An 18,537-nucleotide genomic window follows, 5' to 3' on the forward strand; every position below is an offset into this window, starting at 1 on the left:
AATGCCGCACAATGCCGCCGCCGCGAGTGAAATATGAGCTCTTCCGGCGGGCAGCGTCTTCGTCTTCCTCCTCTTTCCCCGCGTGTGCGGAAAATCCTTCGTGAGTATCATGGCATTGTCTTGCTCGTCACGGGCCATCCACAACCGCCCCCACAACCGCCCCCAACTTTTCCCTATTCGTAATGTTTAAATCCCTCGCACTCAAATATAGTTATGTAAGTGTTACAAATGTAAAATGACTTTTAGTAACTTCTGCCGCTGCCGCCCCCCGCTGCTGGCTCTTAATGTCATTGTGCACAGCGCGCTCATTATGCCAACGATTATACGGATTTTAAGTAACTGTTACATTGTATCAGATAACTACGCACCGCCTTTTCATCCCTCATACCCTCGCCGAGCCAGCCGCCCCCGCAGTAAATGGAAATGCGCGCGTGTACGTGAAACGCTTTTCACTTTTCAGTCTCAGCTCGCCTGTATGCCATTCGAAAATAGTCTGCCAAACCGTTTTACAAGCCGATGCTCAACGCGGCGCACAATGGCCGCCCCCTAGTCTGGTTAAGTGCAAAGCTATAGCAACTACCGTCGTCAGACGTCGCTGAATGCGAATTCGGCGCTCTCGAGTCGATCGCGAACACATCTAAATCCAACTCATTAACCTCGATTCCATCGATGTTCCAAATCGCAAATTTCTTTTCTTCTCTGATGCGAAACTTACATTTGCATTTGGGTGTCGGTGGTGTAATTTTAAAAATATAATGCACAAAAGGCGACCGGCTAGACGACGTCGGCCCACAGAATTCGGTCTTTTATGTCACCGAAATTGCCGGGACGAATTTGTAAAGGGTCGTAATAGCGTCGTGTGGGATTCCATCACATTACGCCACATCACATCACATGCTATGCAAGGAGGGTGGGAATATTATTCTTATAGATTTAAAATGTAAATATTTTCATGTGTATAAGTGACACGTAATCAATAAGTCAGCATCAGATCGAATCTTAAGCATCGAGCGAGTATCACATTGGTACGATATGTGAATTTTTATGTTATTTTTAGTAATTTACAGATTATTTTTGAACCAGATTAGATTAAGGTGTGAATTATATATGAAATTAAAGAGAATTTAATTGTCTATAAGTACATACCTTTGTTTATAGTGACAACGGCTTTTTTCATAGTGAAAATTGTTGTTAAAGATGCACAACACACACTTTCACGCGCAATAAATGCAGCGACGCAACAAAAGGTGTATGACTGGTTGCCTATATTGTTTTGTATTGCCAAGTGCTTTGTATTACAACCGTCAGTGTTTGTGCATCTTTAACAACAATTTTGACTATGCAAAAGTACTCTCTCAATATAAACAAATGTATATACTTAAAGAGAATTAAATTCTCTTTAATTCAATATATAATTTATACTTTTACCTAGTCTAGAACAGAAATTATTTGTAAATTAAAACAAAAACCCAAAAACTCAAACATTTTGAATGTGTTTACAACAAAAAGACTTTAAAATGTAAATATTTTCCTTTCTTAAAATGGCACGTAATCAATAAGTCAGCTCTCCTGATCGAATGTTTTGTCGCTGTGCGCTTGAATAGACGCGCTAACTACTCTTGTTGTACCCCTGGTGGAGGCGCCTCGTGCACCAAAAAGCCAATTCAATTTGCGCTACTCCCCAGCGTATTATACCGCCAAACATACGGAAAGAGAAGAAACTCAACGCACACTCAAAATATGCGCCATACTACTACATATGGCGGTGTTTTGAAGGTGGCGGTGGCGTATTCAACGTGTCGATTATTTAATGCGAGGCGAATGAGAAAACCGCGCCGACGAAACTCGGCGGCGGCGCGTATTCAAAATTAATATTCGAATTTAATTACGCGACAAGCTGCCGCGGAAACTTTGCGCTCAAAAATTTCGATCGGGAACGGCATGCGGTGTAAACACAGGCGTTGCGAGTGTGATTAAATGTGGCTGTTGTGGATGATGTTCCACACAACTTATTCCAACTTATTCGTTGGCAAAAACGACAACTCAAAGTGAAGTTTAAAAGCCTTCCATCAGTGGTTTCCCGTGCTAGTCAACCACAACATATACTGAATGTCAGTGATTTAGTTTGGTGGAAAACTAGTTTTTAAACATGTGTTTGAAATTTTCTCAAGATTTTTGATAGTGATTTTCTTGGAAACTAAAAGCGGTAGGAACCAGAGATTATGAGATTATAAAAGTTTGGAGAATTCTTTATAAGATAAGATAAGAAAATAATTAAAATTCGGAGCGTAATGATTCAGAAATTGGGAGTAAAAGTGCAAAAAATGGCAAATTTTCATTTTTTACAATTTTTTGTTTCAATTGCGAATATCTCGTAAATTAAAAGTGATAAAGGTAAGCAAATCAAGAATTCTTAATCTACAGAAAACTGTTTATAAGGTACGATAAGAAAATAATTAAAATTCGGGGCTTAAAGGTTCAAAAATTAGAACTAAAAGAGAAAAAAGAGCAAAATTTCATTTTTTACAAGTTTTTTTTTCTTCGATTGCAAATATCCCAGAAACTAAAAGCGATAGAAAGAAACGAATAGAAAATTATAAATCTACGTGAAATTCTCTATAAGATATGGCATTTAAATTTTGAAAATTCAAAAAAAATGCAAAGATAATTTGATTTCTCCACGAAAAACCAAAATAATGCATCCAGCGATGTGGAAACATTACGCACACTCGAATACTTTCAATTTATTTAGTGCTTTGCACACACGCACGCATTAACATCCAGTCTACCTACTCCTAAGCCACACAAGGGCTAAATTTTTGTTTGACTGATTCCCGATGTGTGAAATCTGAAATTTCACTTCATGCAACCCCAGAAATAGCACGCGCTACAAAATGCATTTCGCTACTACTCGCAGCAGCAGCGAAAAAACGCAAAAAGCCGATTACCCTTCACACCAGGAAAAAATATGAATACGGGTGAAGTCGTGCGGTTTCAGTTAACGGTCTGTCAATTTCCAGAATGACAGCTAACAAAAATTTCATATTCCCAGCCGAATAATTTTTCCACCCAGCGCCGCACAACCCTCTTAAAAATATACACATTTAGTCGCCGGCCATGTATATTTTGACTTTTACTCTAAACGCAATTTATTTGTATTCTCTCATTCAAATGGGCTGAAAGCAAATAAAATTATACTTGCAAAATCGGGACCCAAACGCAGAGAGAAAAAAAAGCTCGCATCCTAATTAATCGCATTCAGTGCGCATAACCCAACCTTAAAACTAGCTGTTTTAGCATGTCATAAATATTTGAGTAATAAAATATAAAAAGTATCAAAAAGTAAAGAAAAAATTGAAAGTGAGTCTGTTCTGCACTTCTCGTTATTGCGAATCCCAAGAAGCGCATTCATTGCGTCCGAAAGTCGGAAGAATATCGAAAATATATGCAGATCAAGCGTTTTGCATTCGCGCACACACAGCGCGAATATTTTTATAGTTTACTACGCCGAGAACTGCACCCCGACGAATTTAATAATAAAAAATTTCGCTTGCGCATCATCATAACCTCAAATCTGACCCCGATCGCAACATATCCAATGACTAACCTAAAAGTAAAGCACTAAATTTGTTTTACGACGTATTAAATGAATTATTACGTGTATTCATTTATTTAAAGTCGATCGTGCGGCGCGCATCGCGATAAATCCACCTTTTTCGCCGTAAATTTTAATATGCATACGCCAGAAAACAAACTGTTGAATCGGAAAATGTTCCGTACGTGTTTTACACGCTATGCACTATTTTTTCGGTTCATGTATGCAACCCACAATGCACATATATACACATTATAGGTTAGATTATGAACGTGTAGCTTACAGCCTTGAATTTAAATAATATATTACAAATGAGCTGACAACTCGTGGAATGAAACTTCCCGCCGAGCATGTGCGTGAATAATTTATGTGATTGCGGTGTTTTACTTATATTCGTGAATGACTCGCGTCTGCTGCGGTGTAAAAATATTTTGCATCGCGAGTTATCGCCATGCTTGGGCTCTTAATGTCGTGGAGCGGTGTGTGCAATTTCTTGGCGCAGCGCTGCGTAATAATTCTCCGCCGTCGGACACGAAATATTGCGTTTGCGTAGATCTAGGGCTGCTGCCGGAGAATCCAGAGTACGTACGGCATCTTCAAGCGTTCAGCCACCCGAGACTGAAACAAAACATAAACAGCCGGCGCGGAAGAAGGCGCAATTTGCACGACGACGCTCTTAGGTCTTAAGCATCCAGCGTGTGTGTTTCGCACATATTTTTGTTTTAGTAGACACGCACGATGTGTTACTATGTGGCAAACGTGCTCGGCTCAGCGTGTCCTAACGTCCTAGGATGTATTTTTTGAATTAAACATTAGTATTAGTGGATTTTTAGGTTATTTTTGTAAATCTACAGATATTTTTTGGATCAGAGTAGATACAGGTGTGAATTATATATGAAATTAAAGAGGATTTAATTGTTTATATGTGCATACCTTTATTTATAGTGACAACGGCTTTTTTCATCGTGAAATTTGTTGTTAAAGATGCACAACACACACTTGCACACGCAATAAGTGCAGCAACGCAGCGAAAGGTGTATGATGGGTTGCCTACATTGTTTGGAATTGTCAAGTGCTTTGTATTACATCCAGCAGAGTTTGTGCATCTTTAACAACAATTTTCACTATGAAAAACGACTCTCCAAGTAAAAACAAAGGTATCTACTTAAAAAGAATTAATTTCTCTTTAATTTCATATATAATTTACATCTTAAACTAGTCTGGATCAGAAATTATCTGTAAATTAAAACATATAACCTTAAAACTCAAACTTTTTGAATATATTTACAGCATACACAACAAAAGAATACATTTGTCCTACAAATACATGTCTGAAGGCGGCAGAATATAAAAAAAACTCTCCGTGGTTTGTATGCATGTCGCCGTCGAAGGAATTGCTCAGGTTTATCTTCGGAGAGCATTGCTTTATTATCCCTCGTTTTCGCACTTTTGTGTTTGGCAAACCGCCGGCTCGTGGCCTCCATGAATACATTTTTCTACCGCCGCCAAACAAAACATTTGCAACACAATGCAGCGTATTTGGCAAGCGCAATCACGAGTCGTGCGACAGGCGACAAGCACGCTTTGTGAATTAAACTTTAAACGCTCGAAAACGATTCGATATTAATAGTTAATGCGTTCACGGGTTCACGGCCCCCGCACCGGAAATGGGATATCTATTCAATCGTTTGAATAGCGCACGAACGCCGCCGTTCAATATGACGTTAAATATAAATGAGGGCGAAAATTGCCCCCAGTTGTTTACACGACGACAGCAGCTCTGCGAGTTGATAGAAAATCATTGAAAAACAACGCTTTTTCTGCAAAGTTAATTAATTAAATGTTTGTTTATTGTACAATGGGTTGCCTATATAACTACTCTAACGTAAAAATGTATAAAAACATATTTTCTGCGGCGGAGATAAGGAAAAACGTGGCCATTTGCACGTTTGCACGCTTTTTATGTGTTTTATGTCCTTTCAATGCATATTATACGTAAGCACACACGCTGGAGATGCAAATGCGAGGTCCTTATCAGTCGGGATGCAGCACTGTGCATTTGCAGCACTTAGAAAATACGAAACACGTAAAAAGTGTAAAAATGTAATGTGTTTTATATCAGTCGGGGACGTGTCGTGCGTCTCGTGATTGCGCCTCGTTTCGGTGGTGGTTCATTCATTCGCCGCTCACTATTATTACGTTATCGGCGTCGTTATAACTCGCGAGGGAGCTGGGGGAGTCCCACGCACGAATCGCACAAAGTGAGTACTTAAAGCACCTTAATAAATTTCCCATAACGCGATCGTTCATCAATTACCCACTTAACCGTGTGCGCTGGCGTTTAATGCGTCGATTTTATTGCGGCTGCATCGACAATCGACAATGTTTATCTGGTGTGTTACTTTAGATTAAGATCTACCCTTTTATGACGTGTGGAATGTTGAAATTTTACTCACCTTATTGATTTTGATTCAATACCAAACTGGATCTGAAACAGAAAAAAATATTTTTCTTTATTTTCACATTTAAAGCGTCAAAAAAGTGATTAAAGTACTTTAGTCACGCACTTTAGTCACGGGTGTGGCTAAAACTCCTTTTAAAACACTTGATATTTAATATTCTATTTTGATTTTACATAAAATATCAATTTTTGTGGTTTATCCAACGTAGATTTGATTTTCTCGACGCCACAAGCAAAAAGAAAACAAAACACAAACAAAACACGTATGAAATTCTCCGGCAGCCATAGCATTACAGATAATATTCATATCAATTGAAACCGATACGCTGCTATATTGAAATCACATTGAAATATTGAAATATTGAATACGAATGTGCACATTATTAAATCCTGTTCGGCAACCAGATATACACCGCATGTGTATAACCTCAAAAATCGGCTTTTAAATTTAAAAAAGATTTTTCGAATTAAATTTTCAGCCGGCGGCGAATGTGTTTGCTTTGCGAGCGAGTCACCACTCTGCTAATTCAATATAGTAAAATATTTATAGGTTAATTCCGCGCCGGTGATTTTTCATTAACGTTTGAAAACACGCCGTCAAGCGGACGTAACACGTGCAGTGATGGCGCACCGGTGCACCAAACGGTCAAGTCAAGTACTAACCTCACTTTCAAGCGCTTCTAACGCGAGCTTTATTAGTTTTCCATTCAATGTTTTATCAATTTTCTGTGGAAAAATGTAAAATTGATTGTGGCAAGTTTCCTCACTCTTCTATTTTTAAACTTTCAAGACATACATTCGCTTGGATTAGTGTCCGACCAAATTTTAATATTATGCACATAAAATATACATTTGTGGAGGGGGGATATTGTCCTTTAGGGAGATGGTAACCACTGGCTATGGTGGAGGGTTGGTGCAAACTGCAATCAAGCAAGAAAAGGGTTTTATTCAACTTATTCTCGCCGAGTTTATTGCTCAATTTGCCTGAACACAACACGACGCCAAACGTTAGAGGCATTTTGTGGACCTTTTCTCTCTCCACCTTCTTTTGCGACGTCTTTTCGGGGTAGTATCTGCACAACGGGATCTGCACAGGCACAGTGTGTTAAAGAGGGTTTGTGGGATCGGGAATTACAGTTACTAACTCAGTCGCAGTCGGCTGTCGCCTCCCCTGATCATGATCAGGGTTGCACATAGGATTCAGAGGAAATATTTAAGGGTGAAAAACGTTTGGAAACTTTTTAATCGTTACTTTTTAGTTATACAGGGGGAATAGAAGCTAAAAAATTTAGTTTAAAGTGTTTTTTTTTTTTGGTAAAATTACAAAAATTTTGATTTTTTAGAGTTTTCAAAACGCTCCTGAAGGCGGCACAATTATTTTAAAAACAATGTAAATAGCTTAAAAGATGCCTTAAATAATTCTCTAACTAACCCATTTAGAAAAATTTATTTTTTGTTTTTATTTTTCCTTAAAATGTCAAAAAACCACCGAAAAATAGCAAAATTTCAGCAAATATTAAATTAAACACTGATTTCTCCATTTCCATTTCCCCAAAACCTAATCCAGCAATTAATAAATCGTGTATACACATATCTAACTACACACCCGTAGAAATTAATCACAGACTTAAACAATTCCGGAGAATCCTCGCCCGAAGATAATCCCGACTTAAAAAACTTTCCCACTTTGCCATTGCAAACAAAAGAACCGAATGAAAAAAACCGAACAGCATGCCGACCAAACACAATACATCTAACCATATGATAAATAATAATCGGGCTTATGATATCAAATAAATTTCGCGTAATCCCGCCGGAGTGTTTTTCAAACGCGCGCGCCGCCGCCTCACGCGGATATATACATTAGCAGATTAAAATCGCGGGCGCAAAGTGAGGCGGTGGCAATGGTGGCGGTGCGAGAGTTTCACGAATACAAATTGTACGGCTGGAGGCAAGTAGGCGTGCAAGTTTGTCGTAATGTGCAAGAAGTGACTTCTTGCTGCGTCGTGAGGTTATGAAGCTGAAGTCGTCAGCAGTAATTAATAGTTAATTTGAGGTGCAGAGCGGAGAGAAACTTGCATTAGGAAGTTTTTAGTCTACCGCATTGTTAGTTTATTTCATGTGGGTTAAAATGGTGAAAAAATTATTTGTTTATCGTTTTTTATTCAAAAGTTATGAGAAAATTAAATTTGTTGAACTTGAAACGCCATCTATGGAGTGGTAGCTGTTTTAAATACAAACAAAAAACAGTAAAATATTCTTTTTGTACTTTTTCATTAAAAACGTCAGATTTTTCACGGTTTTGAAACACTGACAGTGGTATTTTATACACGGAGAACTCAAAACGTGACTAAAGTACTTTATTCACAGGTTTTAGTCACGGGGTGGACTTTACTTAGTCAAACAAGTTAAATCATACGCTGCTACTGCTCGTGTCAATAAAATTTTTTGTGTATCGCTTTTTAATCGTAAGTTATAAGAGAATTAAATTTATCAACTTTAACGCGCCATCTATGAAGCGTTACCCATGGTAAAAACTAATAAAAAATAGTAAAATATTGTTTTTTTTACTGTCACTTTTAAAGCGTCAAATTTTTCACTGTTTTGAGACATAAAAAGTGATATTTTATACACGGATAGCCAAAAACGTGACTAAAGTACTTTATTCACGAGTTTTAGTCACGGGGTGGAGCTTACTTAGTCTAACAAGTCAAAGCATGCGCTGTTGTGTCAAAAAAAATTATTTGTTTATCATGTTTTATTCGTGAGTTATAAAAGAATTAAATTTATCAACTTCAAAGCGCCATCTACATCACATCAGCCATCTTAAAAACAAACAAAAAACGGTAAAATATTCCCTAAAGTATCTTCTATAAGATGCAATAAGCTCCCAGGCAAATTTAACCTTTATTAGTCCGTAAAAACAAAAAGTAACGCGTAAATCGCAATATTATACTATTCAAATACGTCTGCGTTGTTTCGCAAGATGGCGCTCCAGAAAAAAATGAGTCAATACACTTTGACTGCCTCCATTCGGCTAATGTAGTTTTTGTTTGCGTTTTTCCACCAGAACAATCGGATTCGTTGCCGAACGAAGACTGTGATGGTGATGGATTACCGCCCAGTGCACTTCAGCAACGCGCGCGCGCTTTTTTTTCTCAACAGACTGAAATCCGAAACAACTGAATTAAAACGCAAAGTCACTGAGGCAGCGCCGCTGAATAAAACTTTATATTTTAACGCTCCCTCTGCAGAAAAAATAACACGAAGAAGCCGATTCAACTTTTTATAGCCGCCTTACATAATGATTTATTATGATAAGATTGTCTCTTTTGCATTCGGGGGTTGTTTTTGCATTTTGCTTGTTTTTTGCTTTAGTTTGGCTGGAAAAGTTGAATTTGTGTGCAATTGCAGAGTCAATCGACGAAGCACAGTCGACGCAATCGCACCTAATATGAAATTGAAATGTATCACGATCTAAATTCGGTATTAACCCCGTATTGGGGGCGGCAATGCGAGGAAAAGTCCGGAAAAGCAAATAGAATTCGTTTGGCCAGAGCTCAGCGTAAATTCACGCATTATACGACGAGCAGTGCAAGGCCCCGTGCACTTTTCGCACTATTGCATCCCCCATCCGCCATTGCCACCCCCTTGCTTTCAATGCGCGTTTTGTTCCATTCGTATGTGCATGTTTCGTTTACACTCGACAAACCATCCAAGTATTTTTGGGCCGTGGCTGTGGCGGTGGTTGTAAAGTTGGGAATGACTCTTCGCCGCCGCCACTGTCGCCGCCCGGGCTCGAACCGCCGTTGGGATTCATTTGTAAATACAACTCGCACTTGACATGCTCGTAACACCGCCATTTGAGTCAATATAAATTCTGTGACCCATAAAAATGTGCACGGTGTTGAAGAGGCGGCGACAAACGTGCCAAACCACACGTCAACCGCTCCCAACAGATTATTGTACTACCTAACCAATAAATACATCTATCAAAATATGTATACAACCCATTTTACAGCTGCAGCTGTTATTTTTTTGCATTTTTAACTTCAAAACACTCTCCTGCTTCACTCAGTGAGGTTAGAAACTAGTAAAAAATTTTGATAGATAGCTAAAAATATACTCTATCAGATGTGATTATATATATTTTTTTACATAACCTATAAATGCCTTTTAAATTTGAAATAAGCAATAAATACAACCCATTTTTCATCTGGAACTGTAATTTTTTGCATTTTCAACTTTAAAATTCTCTCCTGCTTCACTCAGAGAGGTTAGAAACAAATTAAAAATTTTTATTGATAGCTAAAAGTATACTCTACCAGACGTGATACTTCAAAATACGTTATTTAACCTTGAAATGTGCTTAAAACTTAAAATAAGCAATAAATACGTCTTTCGAATTATATATACAACCCATTTTACAACTGTATCTTCAAAATGCTCTCCTGCTTTACTGAAACACGCTAGAAACAAATAAAAAAATGTGAAAAATAGCTAAAAGTATTCTCTACCAGACGCGATAATTCAAAAGTTTTTCTTTGACCTTGAAATGCCCTTTAAACTTAAAATAACTAATAAATACATCTCTCAAATTATGTATAAAACCCATTTTACAAGTGTAACTTCAAAATGCTCTCCTGCTTTACTCAAACACGCTAGAAACAAATAAAAAAATGTGAAAAATAGCAAAAGGTATTCTCTATCCGACGCGATAACTCAAAATTTTTTATTTGACCTTGAAATGTCCTTAAAACACAAAATAAGATGCACATAATTCAACTTTATGACAAAACCCGCATGTGTAGGTAATAAAACGGTCTGTTGACATTTTTCACCACCCGCATATAAATATGCTGATGATAAGCAGTGATAGCGCAAAGGTCGAGATAAATATTTGACAAAACGACGCGCCGAAGACGTTTTATTTTATGCCGTCCTCGGCGTATCATAAACACCTCCTGATGCTTGCTAAGTTCGTGGTTGTGGGAATTGTCCGAAAGCGTCGAGGACATTCCGAACACGAATGATTTAGGCGTTATTAAAGTGTGCACGTGATGGAATGTGCTGTCAGGCGTCATTTTATGTACGAGTAGACGTACCTGCGCGTCGTAAAGGCAACCCAACATACACTCACACATAGTATACGTAGTAGTACACCCATTCCGTTTGCACTTTGCACGTACGTCCCGTGAGGAACCGGTGATCACATAACCTCGAGCATTTCGCACGGCGCGCACACATTGTACAGCTAGTTGTGTGCTTGTTGGGTTGCGGAACAAATGTCATCTTATTGTATATGTTTGTGTTTATACACGCTTGGGGTAAAGGTGGAACCGAACAAAAGTTTACAGGGGATTGGGAATAACCGAAGTGGGAATAGACTACCCACAATACTCCGTGTATTTAAAGTTGCCTACTTTAAGGCGTAGAGCTATTTAAAAATGTTTTACTCATTAATCAGTAAGTGTTATCGTTGAAAAAGTTTACAAACTAAGAAACTCAACTCCAGTTTCATTCCCAGTTGAATTGTTGTGAGTTTTGTTTTGTTTGTGTTTTATTTATATTTCATATTTGCTATCGCTTCCTGCTTGTACTCTTGTACAAGCAATGTATATAAATATTGTTGTTGTGTTGGTGCCCGATTGTGAATTAGATATGCCGGTCAGAGGACGCACGGCTGAAATTAGGGATGCATATGTCGCGCCGGCGTCGCCCCTGGATAATAAACTCATTTAGCGTTTACATAGTGGCTCGCCGCCCCCCAAAACCGACGCGCGGCATTACTACCGCCATCGCGATAACGTCTACGGCGATATATCATAAAAAGTATCTTTGGAATAAAATTGGATTTTTCGCTCGTTACGGTTTAGGGGTTTTAATGGCCGCTTAAAAAAATATAATAAAATTTAAGAAACCGCAGGGGATTTATTTGAAAGAATAAGGAAAATGGAAAATAATGTGGTTTTCGGTTTGCAATTTAAGTTGACAACTGGGTAATTTAATTTAAATGAGTTTTTAGGCATTTTTTATTGAAAAAATGAAGAAAATGTAGAAAATTTTGAATTTTTATGTTTGCAACTTAAGTTGGCAACTGTACAACTTATTTTTTAAGGTTTTTTAATGAAAAAATACTAAAAAATGAAAATCTTTTATTTTTTTGGTTTGCAACTCAAGTTGGCAACTGTATAATTTAACCTAAAGTGTTTTTTTATGTTTTTTTCTTTAAAAAATTGGTAAAAAATGATAAATTTTTGTTTGCAACTAAAGTTGGCAACTGTACAATTTACTATAAAAGTGTTAGTTGTCCTTTTTTATAAAAAAAGGAAGAAAATATTGAAATTTTAATTTTTTTTGTTGGCAACTTAAATTGGCACCTGGATAGCACTGAAACCTAACCTAAATAAACCAAAATTTAGTGCGTGACACAAACTCTTGTGAAAGCTATGGATTTATCCGTAATGCTTGTCCGAGTGGCAGTTTACAGACCCACCTCTGAGTCCCACCTCCGAGAGTGACACCCAGAGATACAAATTATCCTAGTTTGAGCCCGCGAGCATAAACAAGGCCCCTCTGCACACGCACAAGATGACATATTAGTTGTATCAGTATTAGCCGCAGGTGGCCGTGCGGGAGCCTAAGCCTTGACTAATCCGCCAAAAGTGAATGCTCCCGCCTGGCCACGCCACCCCCGCCGCCTCCCACGGGACGCTTAATCCGATAAACACGCTGATGGACGTGTCACAATGCGCAAAAGTGCACAGAAAAAAAAACAAAAAAAAAAATTTTCAATTCTTGGGAAAGTTATCGATAACAGCGGTCTAAACATTGATCCGGGGAACATAATAGGCACTGTTTGCGTGTAATGGGATTTGACGAACGTCGATACCACCGCCGCAGCGAAATTAATTGCTGATTACGAGATAATTAATATAGGAAATCAACAAATTGGATTCCGTTCATTCACTTCAACCCCACGCGAGCGCTCGTTAAACTTTAATCTCATTAGAACTCACTACCAACCGCCGAAAAGTGAAATGACAATCCCGGGCGCGCGCAAATTGAATCGTTTAAATCACGCTCGTGCTCATCATCATCATCGTTGCATTGGACTCAGCTGTCGGACAGTGTCATAGTGGAGGGCCGCGGATGTTCCGAATGTAAATTTCGCGCTATTCGTCAGCCATGATGGATTTTACGATGGAGAAACATTTGCGGTGGGTTGGAATTTTATTGCCTGCGTTTAAATGTTATTAATTGCATAATTAATTAACAGGCGTCTTTGTCAGCGATGGTTTAATTACATTTTATTATGGAAATTATCAAAATTTAACCAAAATTAAATTAAATTTTAGTGTTTTCCATTAAAATCTAACAGGAAAAACGAAAATTTTGTTTTTATTTTATTTATTTCGAGAGATATTGATGATTTAACCTAAAAAAATAACTATTTGGGGAAATAATTGACAGTTTTGACTTTGTTTTTGAAGGTTTTTATTAAATTTTACTACGGAAAATGTAAAAATTTATCAAAATTAAATTGTTTCTTTAGTGTTTTATCAAAACTATCAAAAAAATAATTTTATTTTGTTTATTTTAAGAGATATTGATGATTTAACCTCAAAAAACAGCTATTTCTTTATATTTGACTGTTTTAATTAAATTTTTCAACTAAAATTAACAAAATTTACTCAAATCAAATAGTTTCTTTATTATTTTATCTAAAACCACAAAAAATTTGTTTTTATCTTGTTTATTTTGAGAGGTATTGATGATTTAACATCAAAAAATAACTATTTAGGGAAATAATTGACAGTTTTCTTTGTTTTTGAAGGTTTTTATTAAATTTTACTACGGAAATTGTAAAAATTCACCAAAATTAAATTGTTTTTTTATTGTTTTATCAAAAATAACAAAAAATTGATATTATTTTATTTATTTTAAGAGATATTCATGATTTAACCTCAAAAAACAACTATTTCTTTATATTTGCCAGTTTTAATTAAATTTTAAAACAAAAATTGATCAAACATATCAAAATTAAATTGTTTTTATTTTATTCTAACTAAAACAGCAAAAATTTCATTTTTATCTTGTTTATTTTAAGAGTTATTAATGATTTAACTTCTAAAACCAACTAACGCCACCTATACGTGTCTCTTCAAAGTTCTAAAACTGTGTAACCTATAACCGCCGCCATGTTGACCCGTATCATGTTTTTCTCTCGCTGTTAAGTGCGACACCCTCGCATTATTATTTTGCGCCCTTAAGTGTGACGTTGTGAAGTTCCATCAAAGTGACACGAGTAAAAAATTGCGCGCTGTGAGAATGTGCGAGTGTACGCGAGTGGTTTCATCTTTACACCCTCGTTCGCAATTCGCACGATGACACGGGCACTCGTATCGCAGCAAAGCAAAACAAAAACAAAAAACACCAGCAAGCAAGCAAGCACGAGAAAAAAATGCAATTAAAACAGTGCATTAAGTGATGCTTCCGGAAACACCCTCAACGCTCAAATGTGCGATAATTAAACTTTTTTTTTATTCTAAAAAAGTTAAAAGTTTATAATATAAATTTAACGCAACTAAAGTTGATGATTTTATTTTTTTGAAGTTCCGGGAGTTGAATGTGACTAATACCCAGATGAAATTTGTTAGTTTTCGGGGGAAAAAGGGTTAACGCAGACACCGCTGTCACTGTCAGTGTTATCCTTGCGGTTCGGGACGACTAACGAACGAGTTGTTTATAATTAAATGCACAATAACTCATAGCAATAGAAGCGAGCCGAAACTCTGCGTGCGGGTCAAGTTAGTGACGTGCTGGGGTCGTTCGCAATTTATTTCTCTCCTTTCGCGCCCGAAAAGGACGAGAGGTGGATGAAGGTGGCGCTGCGGTCGCCTCGATGTCATTACATGAAGATATTAGACAGGCATGTCGACGCACGTAGTTAATATTAACATATTAAAGGATACATACCGCTTAAACGACCTTGAAATGCCATTTTAATATAAACTAAGTCTTAAAAATATATACAGGGTGTTTTATGGTGTTAGTTCATTAAATGTGCATTGGACTTTATTCAATTAGCAATGATTTATCCCCGGCTTGTAATTTAAATTGCGTAAAAGCAATAAAAACAGCTACTGAAATTTAATTTAATGAATTTTGTGATTAATCTACTAAAACCTGTGACTAAAATCCGTGAATAAAGTACTTTAGTCACGACCGTGCTGAAAGTACCACTTTTTGTGTTAAAAAACCGTGAAAATAGACAAAAATAATTTAAAATTGCCAAAAAAAGGCGCACAGGACGCAGCCGTTACGGAATTGCGAGAGGGTTTTTTTCATCTTCCGGTTTCTGGTGCGTAGCTGTTGCCTAATTTTTTTTAAACGTGAAAGTAATTGTATTGTCATTATTGAAATAATGATTTTGTGATCAATCTACTAAAACCCGTGACTAAAACCCATGAATAAAGTACTTTAGTCACGGCCGTGTATAAAATACCACTTTTTGTGTTGAATAAACGACCTTGAAATGTCATTTTAATATAAAATATGCCTTAAAATGATATACAGGGTGTTTTATGGTGTTAGTTCATTAAATGTGCATTGGACTTTATTCAATTAGCAATGATTTATCCCCGGCTTGTAATTTAAATTGTGAAAAAGCAATAAAAACAGCAACTGACGCCGCCCCCGTTGCCACCCCCTGGTTAATTTGTATAAAACGAATAAGACGATGGTGGATGCCGTGGAAACCGGTTGAAGTTGGAAGAAAATTGGCCTTTTAATCAAGGCGACCCGAATTTGAATACGTTTACATTAACCACACCACTGGAGGCGGCGGTGGTTGGACAACGCGCCCTGCATTTAAATATCGCACAGGCTGAGAGTATTATTAATTAGTCCATCGATGTTTCACGTTTGATATTCGTAATTAAGTTAATATTAGTATTGAAAAATGCAATATTGGTTGCCTATATTAAAAATCTACTCAAATTTTGTTTTCAATTTATATTTACTATTCACTGGTATATTTCCACTTGATTAATTAAATTTAATTATGTAAACGTAACAGATATGTGTATGAATAATATTTATATGCGCATTCAATATTGGTTGCCTATATTATATTTTTAATTTCGCAGACAAAGCGTTGGATAATACGACTTTTAAAATGGTTCATTATCGCCGATCGTTTATCCCTTAATAATCAGCTGAACGAGGGGTTTAATTAAAAAAAAGCGAACGCGGGTCAAACTTTCATGAGCGCACGCCGTTCGGATTTAATTACGGCCGGTAAAAGTTTGTGTTAAATGTTCATTATGAGTGAAAATACGGAGAAATTACGAGAGATTTTCGCCACCGAATTTCATAACGATATAATAAAATCTAAATATATTTAATTTTATATTGGTGAGTGTGAGTTTAGTATGTTATTAAATCTAATTGCATTTCTAAGTGCGAACATGTGACACACGGATTCTCGAATGTTTTAATTCGAAACACACGTCGCACCCACGCATTCCGAGTTATTTTGTTCCACGCACGCCGTTTTGTCAGAGATTACATTGTGAAGCTGGCGCGGCGCGTGTATTAATGGCGGTTTGTTGGCGAGTTTATTTTCGGTGACGAAAAAGAAAAATTTTTATAAATAGAAAACATTAGGTATTATATAATAAAAAATGAATATTTTTATATTTCCACAAAGTTTTCTAAGGTTTAGAAACACACAAAGTTGTATTTTAAACACGGACGGGCAAAATTGTGAGTAAAATACTTTAGTCACGGGTTTTAGTCACGGGATGGAGCTTACGCATGCGCAAATCAGTAGAAATAGAAAAATTACGTAAGCAACACGTGGCTAAACCTTATTAAACACTCGATTGATTAAACGTTTGCTACGCTCGTGACTAAAACTCCCATTATCCCACTTGATATTTAATATCCTATTGTAATTAAAATTTTCCCGATGCACTTAATCCACACCCCTTTTTTAGTACTGATAATTTACTACAACCCAACATATTTAGAAAATATTTTGATCGCCCCTTTCATAACTTCCTAAAAGGGTTGTAAAAGGGTGTAGTCATAGTACAGCAAGAGTGTAATTGTCGACGGGGTGTGTGCAATTAAAATTTCACTAATTACACACTTAAAAAGTAGAAATCATTCGGTATGTACTCACTTAGAAACAGCGCCTTCGTAGGGGTTGTGTTATGTCCTTGTAACACGTGATATCGCAACACATATTTAATTAAAATACAAATTTTATTAATTCGGTTTGTGTTGAATATGAAATTAGCAAGAGTTTTGTTCGTTTTGTACGTTTTGTAGCACTGGTCAAACGAGTTTTATATCGTGTTTTAGTCTGTTATCACGCGCGGTGTTTGTTGTTTTCTCGCGTGTTTTGAACTAGGTGTGGAATACGCGGCCGACTCGTCGACACAAGCGCCGGCAACGGACTGACGCCGCTGGTCGAACGCAACCGAAGTGTAGAGTGTAGAACGGTAGAGTTTGCGCCGAAGCCGAAGTTGGTGTTCACTTGCTGCCCCCGCTACGCGCGCCACACCGCACACCCTATACACAAGACGCCGGTCGACAGACTTCTTGCTAAAAGGAAAACAAAACAGGCTAAAGTTGCCAGAGTTGCCAAAAAAGGCGCACAGGACGCAGCCGTTACGGAATTGCGAGAGGGGTTTTTTCTTCTTCCGGTTTCCGGTGCGTAGATGCTGCCTAATTTTTTTTAAACGCGAAAGTAATTTATAGTTCATTTTAGTACTGATGAAATTAATTTTAATGAAATTTGTGATCAATCTACTAAACCCGTGACTAAACCCGTGAATAAAGTACTTTAGTCACGACCGTGCTTAAAGTACCACTTTTTGTGTTGAAAAACCGTGAAAATAGACAAAAATAAGTTAAAATTGCCAAAACAGGCGCACAGGACGCAGCCGTTACGGAATTGCGAGAGGGTTTTTTTCCTTCTTCCGGTTTCATGTGCGTAGATGTTGCCTAATTTTTATTAAACGCGAAAGTAATTTATAGTTCATTTTAGTATGGCTGAAATTAATTTTAATGAATTTTGTGATTAATCTACTAAAACCCGTGACTAAAACTCGTGATTAAAGTACTTTAGTCACGACCGTGCATAAAATACCACTTTTTGTTTTGAAAAACAGTGAAAATAGACAAAAATAATTTAAAATTCATTTTAACACTGGTAAAATTTGATTTATTAATTTTGTTTTCAATCATCGAATGTAAATGATTAATTTTCGACATTATTTCCATTTCCATAATTAGATTTAATTATGATAAAGCATGAATAATATTTAAAATCAAAATTTGTGTTGGAAATATGTGTAATATCAGTTTTAAGTGATGACAAAACATAATGCGTTGCCTGAAGCGACGACATTCATCTTAACCGCAAGGGGTGGCGGTCGTAACTTGCAACTACCGCCACCGCCGTTGC

General features: G+C 37.0%; 1 protein-coding gene across 1 annotated transcript in view; it reads right to left on the reverse strand.

The window, feature by feature from the left end:
• LOC135797413 (uncharacterized) overlaps nucleotides 1-17,541 on the reverse strand; it is a 56,270-nt gene extending 38,729 nt beyond the window's left edge. Inside the window, exons 1-2 of the mRNA XM_065309777.1 lie at nucleotides 17,248-17,541; nucleotides 6,052-6,083 (exon numbers count right to left, since the gene is read on the reverse strand). The gene's annotated coding sequence lies outside the window, so the exon portion shown is untranslated. The remainder of the gene's footprint in view (nucleotides 1-6,051; nucleotides 6,084-17,247) is intronic.
• Between the last annotated feature and the right edge of the window lie 996 nt (nucleotides 17,542-18,537).

This window comes from Atheta coriaria, unplaced genomic scaffold (assembly GCF_025399875.1).
Source record: "Atheta coriaria isolate IRGN ID8LTWV9N9 unplaced genomic scaffold, Caltech_Dcor_3.1 hic_scaffold_8_pilon, whole genome shotgun sequence".
NCBI classification, from domain to species: Eukaryota; Metazoa; Arthropoda; class Insecta; order Coleoptera; family Staphylinidae; genus Dalotia; species Dalotia coriaria.